Below are 15,390 nucleotides of genomic sequence, written 5' to 3'. Positions count from 1 at the left end.
CTAACTTGGCAGGGCCGTTCTAGCTGGGTGGGAGTGTGCGGTAAGGGGCAGGTACAGCTGGGGGAGGGTGTTTAGATGGGCAGTCACATGAGCTCTTAGGGATGTGAGTGCAGGGGCCGGTGTGCGGGGCAGAGGGCGGGGCAGGGCACATGAGCTCACACCTCTCTACACTCTGCTCCAGTGAGAGCAATAAAAAATATGCATTACTGATTTCATTTGTTTGGCAAAGACACATTTGCATGTGTGTGTTATATTGCCATATTTGTCAGTTGTGATTTACACCCCAATTGAAATTTGTCCTCTGCATATACTCATCTGAGCAGAACACACACACACAGTGATCACTAGAGGGCTGTGGTGCACACATAGTGGGCAGCCCTAGCCCAGCGAGCAGTTGGGGTTAGGTGCCTTGCTCAAGAGTCATGGCCTCAGGCCTGGTAATCAAACCCACGACCCTCTGGTCACAAGACAGGTTCCCTAACCACCAGACCATGACTGCCCTACAGTGTGTGTGTGTGTGTGTGTGTGTGAGAAAGAGAGAGTGAGCATTTGTAAACATGTGTGTACACACAATAATTTGGTTATTATGAATAACTAGAATAAGGTGCTACTATTAAGTTGCAGTGATGTGATGTCTGTTTTGGAGACTCATGTAAAAGTCGATTCTGGCAAGTAAGAGAGATGAATGGAAGAGCTGTACATAACAAAGGATGCATAATGGTACTCAACACTGGGTCTGTTTCTATATTGAATTCATTCATGTGTTACTCAGTTCAATGTTAATCTGAATGCTGTACATTAAACTGTCCAGTGTTTATCTGATGAAGCCGTTGATTCCAGGTAAGCTGAAGTGGCGTCAGTCTTTGCATAACGGCAACAGCTAGTGTAACATCATGGATCTGTACTGACTCCATGTTGGTTAGACTAATGTCATGGATCTGTGTTTGCATGCATCATCCTGTTCTCCAGTCACAACCGTTACTGCCTTCTCTCCCACTCCCCTTCTTTGTCATGACTTTCTCTCTCATAAATTCTAATCTGCCTTTGTTCAGGTTGCTATGCCTTTTAAGAAGAACCTCTACCTGATCTAACCTGACGTTGGACTTAAGGTCAGAAACAAGTGAGAATATTGTTCCTGAATAGGACCATTTTTCTTACAAGAGAGAGAGAGAGACCATGAAGAAAGATGAGGGCCCTAATTCCCACTCTTTCTCTTTCTGTCTACCTCTTTTCTTGTCGTTCTCTTTCACTCCATCTGTCTCTTAGTTCAATTCAATTCACATTTATTTTATTGACATGACAGTAAAACCAGTGTTGCAGAATCTCTAGATTTAGTTGATCATTGAAAATACAGATGTGCACCTCTCTCTCTCTCTCTCTTTCTCTACACCTATCAGCCACAACTTGAAACTGCATGCTGGCAGTGGAGTTTTTCTCTCCTGCTGTAATCAGTGTCCTTGCACTAGGACACATAGTCAGTCCATTAACAACCCCGGTTCACTGGACCTCTCAGAAGAACCTTCACTTCTGAACCTCTCAGAAGAACCTTCACTTCTGCACCTCTCAGATGAACCTCCACCATCAGGACAAGGGCCTCACTACATGACTGAAAAATTGTTGACTGCACATTTTCCCTCCTGTGTGTGGGAGAAATCACAGCCTAATGCTCTTCACACTAAATAAACACACAGACATGTTCACACTAAATAATCACACATACATGCTGTTCACACTAAATAAACACACAGACATGCTGTTCACACTAAATAAACACAGACATGTTCACACTAAATAAACACACAGACCTGCTGTTCACACTAAATAATCACACATACATGCTGTTCACACTAAATAAACACACATACATGCTGTTCACACTAAATAAACACAGACCTGCTGTTCACACTAAATAAACACATAGACATGCTGTTCACACTAAATAAACACACATACATGTTCACACTAAATAAACACACAGACATGTTCACACTAGCACTGGAAGCAGGAACACATGGCATCTCCTTGCAGGTTTTGTACAGCCTTACAGGTCTACAGTAGCACAGAGGTGACTGCTTAGGACTCAGGACTGACTAATTAAATCAGGTATGTAGACCTGTTTGGTTTGGTTTCCAAGGTAACAGTTTGTGTCACTTTCCTAAGAGCTTAATAACATTCTAATGTATTAGTTGTGTTTGCAGTCTGTGGCAATGTGGTTGTTTTTGTTTATCTGCAAACAACTTGATTTACCTTTATACAAACTGGCAGTGCTGATCAACTGTGTGCTGGTGCTGTCAGTGCCACTGGGATGTGCTGATGGATGAAAGGGGGAGTGGTGAAGGATGAAAAAGGTTAGTGGTTATGGGTGAAAGGGGGAGTGGTGATAGGTGAAAGGGGGAGTGGTGAAGAATGAAAGGGGGAGTGGTGATGAGTGAAAGGGTTAGTGGTTATGGGTGAAAGGGGGAGTGGTGATGGGTGAAAGGGGGAGTGGTGAAGAATGAAAGGGGGAGTGATGGGTGAAAGGGGGAGTGGTGATGGGTGAAAGGGGGAGTGGTGAAGAGTGAAAGGGGGAGTGGTGATGAGTGAAAGGGTTAGTGGTTATGGGTGAAAGGGGGAGTGGTGATGGGTGAAAGGGGGAGTGGTGAAGAATGAAAGGGGAGTGGTGATGAGTGGAAGGGGGAGTGGTGATGGGTGAAAGGGGGAGTGGTGATGGGTTAAAGGGGGAGTGGTGATGGGTGAAAGGGGGAGTGATGATGGGTTAAAGGGGGAGTGGTGATGGGTGAAAGGGGGAGTGATGATGGGTTAAAGGGGGAGTGGTGATGGGTGAAAGGGGGAGTGATGATGGGTTAAAGGGGGAGTGGTGATGGGTTAAAGGGGGAGTGGTGATGGGTTAAAGGGGGAGTGGTGATGGGTGAAAGGGGGAGTGATGATGGGTTAAAGGGGGAGTGGTGATGGGTGAAAGGGGGAGTGATGATGGGTTAAAGGGGGAGTGATGATGGGTTAAAGGGGGAGTGATGATGGGTTAAAGGGGGAGTGATGATGGGTTAAAGGGGGAGTGGTGATGGGTGAAAGGGGGAGTGATGATGGGTTAAAGGGGGAGTGATGATGGGTGAAAGGGGGAGTGGTGATGGGTTAAAGGGGGAGTGGTGATGGGTGAAAGGGGGAGTGATGATGGGTGAAAGGGGGAGTGATGATGGGTGAAAGGGGGAGTGATGATGGGTTAAAGGGGGAGTGGTGAAGGCAGTCGTAATAAGTACTAATACCTCACTCTCCTATCATCTTCAATAAAGAATTTTCTTCCTGCTATAGAAATGCTAACTACAGATTTTTTGTTTGAATTAAGCAGCTGGCTAACATTACAATAATAGTTCTCAGCCATAAAAACTGCAAAAATTGGAAAAATCTGACTCACACTTAACAAAGCACAACACAGCACCAAGGAATGTGCAGATATTAAAGTAGAAAACTTCATTTTTCCTGCATGAAAACTGAACCCTTTTAATTGTTTCTGCATAGTATTTACTTTTTAATCCATGTCTAGTTATTATATTTATCAGGCATGTGCTTCATTCTGCTTTACAGTCATGCAGGAAGAGCTCGAACACTGAAGGGACAACAGAAGACAGATGAAGGAGAAGCTTACAGACACAGGGGAAAGAGAACTAGAACTCTCTCAGAGAACAGTCTTGGGATTGGTTTAACAAAATCATGTTCTAAGGCTCAATCTGGTCATGTCCCTGCCAAAACTTCAGTAAGGCCAGTTGCTGGACTATTTGTCGGTAAGGCAGAGAGGCTGAGGTTTAAACATCTACAAACACGCCACATGGGTCCTTTAAAACCACAGTCTACTGCCTAGAGAAATGCAAAAAGGCCCTTTTAGATTTACAGTTCACCAGCTCTAGGGGAAATTATGCAGCGGCTCTGTCCATTTCTAGAACATTCTCTGCAGGCTTTGTTCCATCATTCAGCCCATTTAAATAAAAGGGAATGTGTGTGTATGTGAGAGAGAGAGAGAGAGAGAGTGTGTCTGTGACCTCTCATCTCACTGATACCACAACTTCAGTTTTACATTTTTGTAGGCATATCAGGTGTTGTGTGCACATATACCCACACACCCAAATACACACACCTACACACACACACACATACACACTCCAGTTTCCTAGACATATCAGAAGTAATGCAGTAAACGAATACCTGCCCTAATTTACAGGAGGACAATTCAACACTGCTGTGTAACCTGTTTAACTGCAATAAAGTAAAAATGTCATGACTTCTTCAGTCAACAGCAGTACTGATCATGAACTTAAACCCTTTAATAACCTGCTGGTCATTACAGTGTCTGCAGTTCACCACAGTGGTACACACCCAAACACACACAAACAGTGTGTTTCAGCAGTGACATGTGAACAAGTGTACACTTCATTACCGTGTCGATAAGGATGACGGATTACACAGAGCGCTTAAAATACGTGGCTGCTTCCTCGTTGATGTGTTTCCGTTGTATTGACCTCCTGCAGGACTGCAGCAGTCACATCACTCAGGAATGGGCTCTTCAGAACTTCAGTTTCAGGTAAACACCAAACTCAGACTTAAGGAGAGCAGTGATCTCGTGCAGAGATGAAGACAGTGCTTTGTAATGCATGCCATTCAGAACGTAGCCTTTCGAGGTCTCGTCGCAGTTGTGTCTCCCTGTGCCGAACCTCGGCTCCTTTTGACCTGCTCTTCTGGAGTCCACCAGCTTCAGCAGTGAACACACAGGAATCAGTGCGCTTGGCCAAGTGCTGCTGTTCCTTACATTTGATTATTAGAATTTTGTTGACAAGCAGGATCTTGAAATTTAAATATGAGAAAAAGGAGACAATCAAATCAAACAAGTCGTGCCGTGACGTTGTGCTGAATCACTGCTGTGAAGGGACAGTTGCCTCATTTGTTTTTTCAAAGAGTAAAATGATACACTGTAAAAAATTACTATCTACTTTGTAGCACACTAATTGCAGCCAGTCCCAGCAAAGGGTTAGGGTTAGGGGTTAGTGTTAGGGTCAGGGGTTAGGGTTAATTAGGGTAAAGAAGTGTGTCATCTGGGTATTTCTCACATCCCTTGACATTTAATACAATGGTTAGCTATTTAAATTGAAGCCTGGATTGCCCTGGCAACGTAAGGTCATCCCAGGGTCATTCCTGACAAGAAGAGTTCATGGCTTTCATTAACTGTCACTTGGAGCATGTGGGATTTTCACCTTTTACTCCAGACGTGCAGCAGAAGGGCTGAGAGGTTGAGGCAGGTGACTGTGTGTTGTATTCTTCCTATAATCATTACGGAAACTTTCTTCTCTGTATGTGTGCTGTACACTGATAGGCCAAGACAGGTGTTGTTTTTAGGATTAAGGTTAACTCAGGTGTTGTTTATGTTTAGATCTAACCCAGGTATTTTAGGGAAATCAAACTTTTCAGACTCAGTGTCTTGAACCAGAGAGATTATTGAGCATGAATGGTTCCAGTTATAAATAAACATGTTTGGATGTGGGTTTGTTTGTTTTTCTTTGAAGGTTTTGCTAGCATGCATCAGTGTGTTAGCGTGTGCTCTTTTTAAACACGTCTATTTTTGGTGTGCATTTATAGAAATAAAAACCAGCAGTTGGGGGAGTTGGAAGACCAGCATCACTTTGCAGCTGAAGACCTGCGTTTTAGAGCCTGACCCAGATCCGTCAGCTCTGACTAAATGAGTTCCTGCAGTCCCCTTGAAGAGAACAAGACCTCATCCAGGCCTCTACTCACATAACTAAGCCTGCTTCTCTCTCAGTTATATGTGTACACACACACAGCAATAAATAGTTTTTACAAAGTACGTTGAACTGTAGGAATGAAATCTGTAGTCCATCTGTCTGACTGGTTCAGCCAGTCAAGTAAATAAAAAAAAAAAGTCGGTAGGTAATTGATGTACAAGCTACAAGCTGGATCAGCAGAATATGTTGGTTTATGTTTAATTATTAAATATAGTTAGTATCTTAAGTGTCTGAAAACCTGAGAAACTAGAAAACCCAACAGAACATGGTAAACCCACATGAATCTGTATGAAAGCCTAACAATCTACATAAACCTGTAGGAGTGGCTAATCTAGTTACTATGAGTCTACGAGACCAGACTCACATAGACCAGACCACAAAGCCATCTCACCAGCAAGCCCACTCTTGGGAACAACGATTACAGATGAGTATAATGTAACTGAGTCAGGGTTAGTGAGCAGCCTCCCGTCAACATCCTGAGCTGATAAGATTCTATTACAGTCATCAAGCTGAAGTGTAATATACGAGTAAACAAGGCGAATGCAGACCCACCTGCTCTCTACACACTGGTAGAACTAATAAATAATAACCAATATGTGTTTATTTAGAACACAGAACATGAACATTATAAAGACTAAACAGTACTGGTACACAAAACAGACAACAAACTGAGAAAGCATAACAGGTTAACCGAAGGGTAACTAAAACAAGACTCACAAACATACATACTGTAAAAAGACAGGGATTAACCCAAGCTAGAACAAGCAGGGATTACCTGGAGAACAGAGCTAGAACAGGCAGGGATTCACTAGGTGGAATACAGACCATGGGCGAGGGAATCCAACAGCAGGACCATAGAGCATGAGCAAGTGCACTTAGAGCTTAATCTTGACTAAATACATAGAATCAAACATAGACATCTCACTTAAGATAGCTGATTAGAATCTAGATCTCTCAAACCTCCTCAAAATGCACATAAGGAAGCTGAGCATCTTACACAAATGAAACGGAGCAACAACCCACAAAGACAGACAGAAACACAAGGTATAAATACACTGAGCTAACAATCACCGTGAAACAACACGGATCAGCTGGAACCAATAAACTGGGAGTTAACAGAATGAAAGAAAACCATGGCAACAAAAAACAAAGGCGGAGCTAAGGACAAGAATACTAAACAGACGTTTAAGTAGTGGTAGGAATAAGAAATAAAAAAGAAAACTGATCAGTGGGGGCGGAGCCAGACGTGACAGTCGGACATTGGTCTGAAGCACTGTACTGGTCTGAAGTTTTGTATTGGTCTGAACGTCTGCACTGGTCTGAGGGCCTGTATTAGTCTGAAGGTCTGCACTGAAGGTCTTAGTGTAGCTCAGTCTCTACAGTGTAACTGTCTCTACAGTGTAACTCTATGGATGTCCTGTTCAAATGACTCAAGCAGACTTAAATATTCATAAATGACTGTAAAATACACTTCTTACAGAGACACTCCTGCACCAAACCAGAAGTCACTTCTCTTATTTAAACATTATCAGGAAAATTGGTTTCATTTCAGGGTTACCGGAGTGCTTATTTTAAACATTATTAAACAATTACTCTATTGAGGTCCATGAGTTGCCTGTTGTCAAGGCAACCAAGGATGCGTTTTGTCATCGGGACTTCATCAGAGTAAGTTGTGGAGCATCTGAACCCAAACACTCACTCTCTATCTCAAATACGATCCTGAACGTGATCTTACTGTGTATCAGTGCAGTTGTCTTAGTCAGAGTGGAAATAGCATACTGGCTGTTTCTTTTATCTGTATGAAATAGGAGGTTTAGACAACAAAAGATAATTGCCTTGCCACACTGGTTTTGCCACATTTTTAAAGGCCCCAGTAATTACGGTGTAGATTTGGGATCTCTAGAGGTGCTCCTGATAAAACCACAGAAAAACCAGACTAGGTTCCTCAAGGGCACCCATCCCACATCAACTCTGAGAAGTGCCACTGTTGCTGTTCTGCACAGCTGGCTCAGTCTGGATCTGTTCACTGGGTGCAGCTCAACTCTCACATCTGCTGCTAGAAGATGGTGGGTTGAGGGAGATCATCAAACCCACCCACTCAGTTCAAACCATCATTTGAACAATGATTCAAAAACAAAGAGTCATTACGAACTAAAGGGGTTCAATCTGACCTTAACACTCTTCTCTTGTAATTATCTGTGTTTGTTACTATAAGACAAACGGGAGAATGAAGACACTTATACCCTAACAAAGGTGTCATATAATTATGTACATACAAACATCTCATGATATGGGAATGAGAGCAGACAGCAGGTTCAGTGCTGATGGCTGGATGTCTCAACTGGAGACATTTCACATTTCATCTGGGGACGCAGTATGCTGATGTCTTACCTCTACACACGTGACACACATGATTCTGACTGTCCTGAAACATGTCTCCTGACTGTCCTGATACATGTCTCCTGACTGTCCTGATACATGTCTCCTGACTGTCATGTTTGACTGTGGACTCAGGCACTAGAGTGGCTTTTCCTTCTTCTCAGTAATAACATCTACAATTTCAAATCTTCTCACTTGTCAAAAAATGAAACAGACTGGAATGTTGATGAAGTGCCATTTGTTTCAATAATATAACAACACAGTAAGATTGTTAGGCTGATAAGAGTGTGAGTGTGAAAATGTGGCAGAAAGTCAGAATGAACTTTCTCCCACAATGTCAGTTAGACTGGAAAATAAGCCAGTTGGTTTGAGTTTGTCATTCCAACAAGCAGAAACCTTTACACAGTGCGAATTGGCCTGCTTCTACATGTGCTGACAAATTTCATCAAACAAAGATGATTTGTATGTCTGAGCAGACTGCTGCCATGAGTCTGATCTGTGTCTGCATCTGTGTCGTTGTTTCCCAAGGAATCTCAGAAAAAAGCAGGTCTTCACACCAGAGTGGTGGTGCTAATGCAGCTGTCGGAGAGAGACTCATGAAATAGAGAATAAAAACCCTTGAGAGATGAAGTGGGTAAAGTCTTTGGTTTGTTGTAGACAATCCTACGCTCTTTGATAATAGACGCAAGGGATGCTGGAGGACTTATGAAGTCAGAACACCTTTTGAACACCTTCAGAACACCTTCTCTGTGTCACGTAGGGCAACGCCCCCTCTCGTAGCTGTCACTCTGGGTTCCCTCATGTCCGTGTTCCCTGCCTGTTTGTCCCGCCCTGCTCGTTGGTTTTGATGGATTCCTTGTTTACCACGCCCCTGTGTCATTGTCATCACCTGTCCATAGTTTAGTCCTGTGTATATTAGTCCCTGTGTCTCCCAGGTCTAGTTGTCGGTCTTTTTGTTTTTCGCTGTGTTTTGCCTGTTCGCCCTAGTGCTGCTGTTTAGTGAGTCCTCCTTGTTGTGTTTTGCCATGTCTGTCCGTGTTTCGTGTTCTGATTGCCTGCACGTTATGACCCATGCCTGTGACTACAACACTGCCTATGGAATTTCCTTGAATAAATCTCGCTCTCCTCAGCGCTTGTGTTCGCCTCCGTGTTCTGCTCCGCGCAGAACGTTACATAAAGACCGACCACTAGACCTGGGAGACACAGGGACTAATATACACAGGACTAAACTAGGGACAGGTGATGACAATGACACAGGGGCGTGGTAAACAAGGAATCCATCAAAACCAACGAGCAGGGCGGGACAAACAGGCAGGGAACACGGACATGAGGGAACCCAGAGTGACAGCTACGAGAGGGGGCGTTGCCCTACGTGACACTCTGCCTTCACATAGCATAGCAAACTGAAGATATAGGTTCAGCTGTGGAGAGTAACCTGAAGTGTCATTAGACACTTAATGTCAGTGAATTACCCTCCTCTGATGCATCTGTAACCACCACCAGCACAGCATCCACCTTTGAGTCTGTGTCACTGCTGTGTTGAGAAATGCCTGCCACTAGAGTCGTGTCCTTGAACCGGTCAGAGGTGGTGCTGTTCAAGTGGTAGTATCATGCTGGTAATGCACATTTGTGTGTTTAGATACAGACAGTGGCAGGTTGCTAAGACCACTTCACTGCAGACATTGTTCCCAGGGTAACAGAACAGGGTCGCTTAGATTCTTCAGTGAGCAGCAGTGGTCTCAGCACACGAGTACACCAGAGCAGCACAGAGCAGCTGGTTCACCATACAGCACACAAGTACACCAGAGCAACACAGAGCACCTGGTTCACCACACAGCACACGAGTACACCAGAGCAACACAGAGCACCTGGTTCACCACACAGCACACGAGTACACCAGAGCAACACAGAGCATCTGGTTCACCACACAGCACACGAGTACACCAGAGCAGCACAGAGCACCTGGTTCACCACACAGCACACGAGTACACCAGAGCAACACAGAGCAGCTGGTTCACCACACAGCACACAAGTACACCAGAGCAACACAGGGCAGCTTCTTCACCACGCAGCACACGAGTACACCAGGGCAACACAGAGCACCTGGTTCACCACACAGACAGAAGTAACAATGGGTTTGGCATCAGACAGAATGACATTAACTGTGTTCACTGATCTCAAATGAAGATAAGAACTAGTAACAGCAAACTGGATGTATTGATGAGTGACAGGAGAAAACAGTATCCAAAATAAACACATCAGACAAAAAAACATGGCTGTTATTTCTTCAGTGGATTTGGAAACCATAGTATAAGTGCATGAATTGCATTGCTAAGACAAAACCATCGTTCATGAGGTTGGTCTAAATGGTAAAACCAAAACTCAAAGCCAACTAGATGTGCTCATGCCAACATTGCAGAGGCCACACAGAACCAGTTCAACTTTGCACTGGTCTGGTGGTTAGGAGTCTGTCTGGAGCTGTTTAATCCCAAAATGACAGCTGTCATTGCTGTCACGGATAATCCCGCTGGTGTCTACAATACTCTTCTCACATCGTCTTTTGATCGGCCTGTTGATCCTGCTTGTGTCCATTTGACCATGTCCATTTATTAGAGTGTGTTTCACATACAAATGTCTGTTATGTATTTTGTAATTCCAGTGGTCATCAGGAATGTCCATTAAGCCTCATGAATATAATATATCTGGACTGTGACTGATTTAGTCTTTGAGATGGTACAGATCTGTCATTTTCACTGATGAGCACCTGATCAGCTGTTCGGGTGGATGTTCAGAGAGGCAGCTCTCAGCTCTCAGTCCTGTGACACATATGCTGAATTCTTCTTAATGAGACCATTTAGTTATAAGAAGGTCATAACCATTCGTGCATTATAGTGCATCAGTCTTCATATGGCCTAGCTATTTCCCACCGCGTGACAGTCACACCATCACCTCAGAGAGCAGCTGGTGTGCTGAATCTGTTCCCCTCTATAGATCTCTTACCCATACACCTTTGCTCCTTCATGAAAGGAGCAGGACAGGTTCTGTAGGTCAGGATTAATCTCTTTTCTCTCTGCTGTACTGTCCTTTGAGTAAATGTCCTTTACAGTTTCTCTCAACAGCCTGGTTTGGAGATACTAGCCACAGTCTGGCTTCACTAATGCATTTTACTCTTGGTGGGGAACAGCCTTTGGAAAGGAAAAAAAACCCTAATTACAGTATTTGTGTCTGCTAAACCAAATGGGCAAAAAACTGCAAGCATGTGGCTGCATTGAGGGTTAGGATACATCCCCACTGACCTTTGGCCTTTGTCCTGCGAGGATCGAGCTGTCACCACATACATCCCCACTGACCTTTGGACTTTGTCCTGCCAGGATCAAGCTGTCACCACATACATCCCCACTGACCTTTGACCTTTGTCCTGCCAGGATCAAGCTGTCACCACATACATCCCCACTGACCTTTGGCAGGAGATGTCCTGTCTGCCTGACAATGATTCATTCCACAATAATGGAGGCCTTGTACTGCTTGGATGAAAAGGTAATCTGAAAACATCTAATTTACTCAAGCGACACAGACAAGAAACTCACATGAAAATAGCACACTGATGCAAAGGTGTGCAGTGACCAAAGTGTCAGTTTTTACATGGATCTCTCTCTCTATCTCTCTCTCTCTCTCAACACACACACACACACACACACACACACACACACACACACACACACACACACACACACACACACACACACACACACACACAAGTAATTTGTAAATGCAGACACTAAAAATGTCAGGAAATGAGTCAGGAAATGAACTCAGACATCGCTGTTCACTGCAAGCCTAAAAATCTCTATTGATAATAATTAAATGTATTTAAATGTGTTCACTTGTTTATATGTATAAATACTTGTCCTGAGCTATAACCAGTGCAGTCATCTGCAGGCTTTTGCTACCCAGAATGGCAGAGGGGCACGGTTGTCTTCTGAGGGGCACAGTGGTCTTCTCAGGGGCTCGGTGGTCTTCTCGGGGGCATGGTGGTCTTCTCAGGGGCACGGGGGCTTTTGTCACTAATGTCCCCCCTCTGAAAGTAGTTATCACTAATGTCACCACACTGGGGCTGTGTAACGTGGGGTGTACAGACCGGTACACATCGTGTAAGAAAATGAAGGGAGAAGTGAACCCAAATGCAGTATGAAACCAATAGGGTAAAATATGCTTATCACTAACGCAGTGTGCACGTAAAACACATACACACAGAAGCAAAACAAAACTCAAAAGGACGCGGAAAACTCAGCGCTTAAAAAGAAAACACAACCATAGCACACAGGGATAAATCCAACAGAAAACAACGCGGAATACTCAACACGTGAAAAAACTAAACTCAACCGTCTAGGCACGGGAGGAAAATAACAAAGGCAACAGAAACAACGCAGAAAAAATACGTGAAAACGAAACTAAGGACGCCAGGGGAAGTAACTGACAGCAGGCAAACGCCGCGACAAAACAAAACCCTTCCCAAAATAAAAGATAAACTGATAGGAAGTAAAAAGCTGGAGGAAAACATGAGGGAGGACAGTAAGTGGCACAGGAGATAGTCACTCGAATAAGTAATAGTGAAAAGGCAGAGAAGAGAGAGAAAATGAGAGAAAGAGAGAAGGCAAGGTGGCGAGATACCTTGGCAATGGAAACGCACCGTAGAGACTGAGGGACCAGAGAAAGGGCTGAGAACGCAACGGCAAGAGACCAAAATGAATCAGCAGTGATCCGTTTCACCAAGCTTCCTTAAGAAGCCCTAGAAACGGCTGAAACGGATCACCACTGACTGCGCCCAGGAGGCTAGGACTGACTCGGGTGCCTCTTGTGGAGGTAGAAGGCGTGGCATCCGAGTCAGCCCTGACAGGCTGTTATCACTAATGTCACTGAGGGCTTTTGTCACTAATGTCACCACATTGGCGCTGTTATCACTAATGTCACCACACTGGGGCTGTTGTCACTAATGTCACCACACTGGGGCTGTTATCACTAATGTCACCACACTGGCACTTTTGTCAATAATGTCATGGTTGAAATAGGTTAATAAATGATACTGAGGCACAGAAAAAAGCTATCTGCTTGAATAATATACAGAACAACCTTTATGTTATATGCAGAACAGTCATCTTCTTGTTATTATGATCCTATTATAGGGCTGTCGTCCCTTTTGCTTGGTTACATTCTGCCAGTAATGTGACCAGCAGTCCATTTACATGTGAGAAAGACCAAAGGTCTGAATAATGAAAGGAACCAGCCAGCTAGTCTAATTATGATGTGATTATTTCATTAAGCATGAGACAAATCCCCAAGAAAACATGATCAGATCTTCTACAGCTGCACCGTGATTAAGTGCTTAAAGAAGTGTTCAAATATAAAAGCCAAAGGGGAGTTAATCACCAGATTAGTTCCTCCCTACAGTGGCTCCATGATCTGTCACCCATTATTGACTGGGAATATTTATAAGAAGATGAATTGTGAAGGATGTGAACATGTCTGTGTGTTGGAGACACTGTGGGACACGCAGGAGACATGAGTCATGATATTGTGTGAGCACCACTGAGAGAGGATCTCCAAGGGAACGGGGTTCCCAGTGGGACTCTGTTTAAATGAGTGCAGCCTGATGATTCTGCTGGATAATGCTAATGCTAATGCACCTTCAGAGGAGGTTTCATTCCACTGAACAGCTATTACTGTAATCATAAACACTTAAAATATCTTATTGTGCTTTTGGAGAGGTGCCACAAAGTAATAATATATCTCTTCCAGAGCCTGGTTTCCTGATGGAGGTTCTGTACTTCTGTTGAATGATATCCGAGTGACAATTATCCTGCCTGAGGTATTTCTGTGTGGAACATCTAGCTTGTGTGGCTGATTTCTGACTCACACAGTCCATGATGGACTCAACAGATCACAGTTTCCACCACTTGTAGCCACACCAAGATATTAGGGACAAATCTCCTTCACCGTGGTAACCAGGCAAGTTGGCACATACTGACCCATCTTACTGTGCTGAGGTCACAGGGGTGGTTTTACAGTGTTATGGTGTGAAGATATTATACTTCACATCAATGTGGAGAGCAAATATATTGCTTAAAAAGAAGCAGTTCTCTTATGTGACTGATGTGCTCACACTGTAAAAACCAGAACTTAAATTTGCTCGCCTTACTATGATTTTTAGTTTAGCTGAGCCAAAAATAATTAATTGCACCATAAACTATAACAAAGTAATTGGAGTAGCTTACTTTATTGAGTTTCTTGTTAAAAGTTGATCTGACCTTAAAACCTGCATTGTCAAAATATACAAATTGTAGTTGAACCCTATTTTAAGGCCAGGCCAACTCCTCTGCGCATGCTCAATTTGACTCCTTAGTTGAGAACGGGGCGGGGTTTGCGACTCCGGACATCTTGAAATGGATTTCACCTGCGGCAACAGCGACCTACGCTACTCTGAACTGAATATTCCAACTGTCCAACTGCGTTTTGTCATTTGTCTTATATGACCCAACTTCAGTTAGCTGTTCTTAGTATTGAATTTAGAGATTTATGTACATGTGAAATATACATTATCTGAACAAGATATTGTAGCGTTGGGCCAATGGGGGGTGCCAGAGGCTGACGTCATTACCCATGAGCCCTTGCGGTTCCGGCCCTGTTATGCGTATTATGTGGTGTTTATGTCTGTATAGTGTTATTAATGATTATTAATTGTGTGTTATTAGTTAAGTCACCCCGGTCCATATTTTTAATGTACAAGTGCATTATCCGAGTTCCCCCTCCATGTATGTGTAACGTTGCCGTCTTCATGACCTCCCCCTGTGTTTCATGTGCAATCACAAGCTATTTGCAGGCTTCGAGTTTGATCTGATTGTGCTTGTGAGTGCCAATTTTCTTGCGAGGTGAGAATAAAACCTCTGTTCTTGATAAGAATGGACTTGTTTGCGGCCTCTTTTTTCCACACCACGCCATAATATAATAAGTTGGCACAACTTTAAAAAATTTGGAACTCTTGGTATGTAAAACTTACATTTAAAGGTTCATATACATGGGCAAGATAAATTATCCGAACAAGATATAATAAGGTAGCATAACATTTGGAATTATTTGTAGGCAATACTTAAAATCTGAAGTTTATATACCTGTGAAAAATAAATAATTGGAACAAGAAATAATAAGTTGGCTCAACTGTGAGTGAATTTCT

General features: G+C 43.5%; 1 long non-coding RNA gene across 1 annotated transcript; it reads left to right on the top strand.

The window, feature by feature from the left end:
- The first annotated feature begins 1,267 nt into the window (after window positions 1-1,267).
- On the top strand, window positions 1,268-5,805 carry LOC143513811 (uncharacterized). Its single transcript, XR_013130675.1, has 3 exons — window positions 1,268-2,348; window positions 3,580-4,570; window positions 5,620-5,805. It is a non-coding gene; the product is annotated as an uncharacterized LOC143513811 (long non-coding RNA).
- The last annotated feature ends 9,585 nt before the right edge of the window (window positions 5,806-15,390 follow it).

This window comes from Brachyhypopomus gauderio, chromosome 5 (assembly GCF_052324685.1).
Source record: "Brachyhypopomus gauderio isolate BG-103 chromosome 5, BGAUD_0.2, whole genome shotgun sequence".
Lineage (NCBI taxonomy): Eukaryota > Metazoa > Chordata > Actinopteri > Gymnotiformes > Hypopomidae > Brachyhypopomus > Brachyhypopomus gauderio.
Note: the sequence above shows the minus strand (reverse complement) of the source record. Positions and strands in the feature narration are given on the sequence as shown.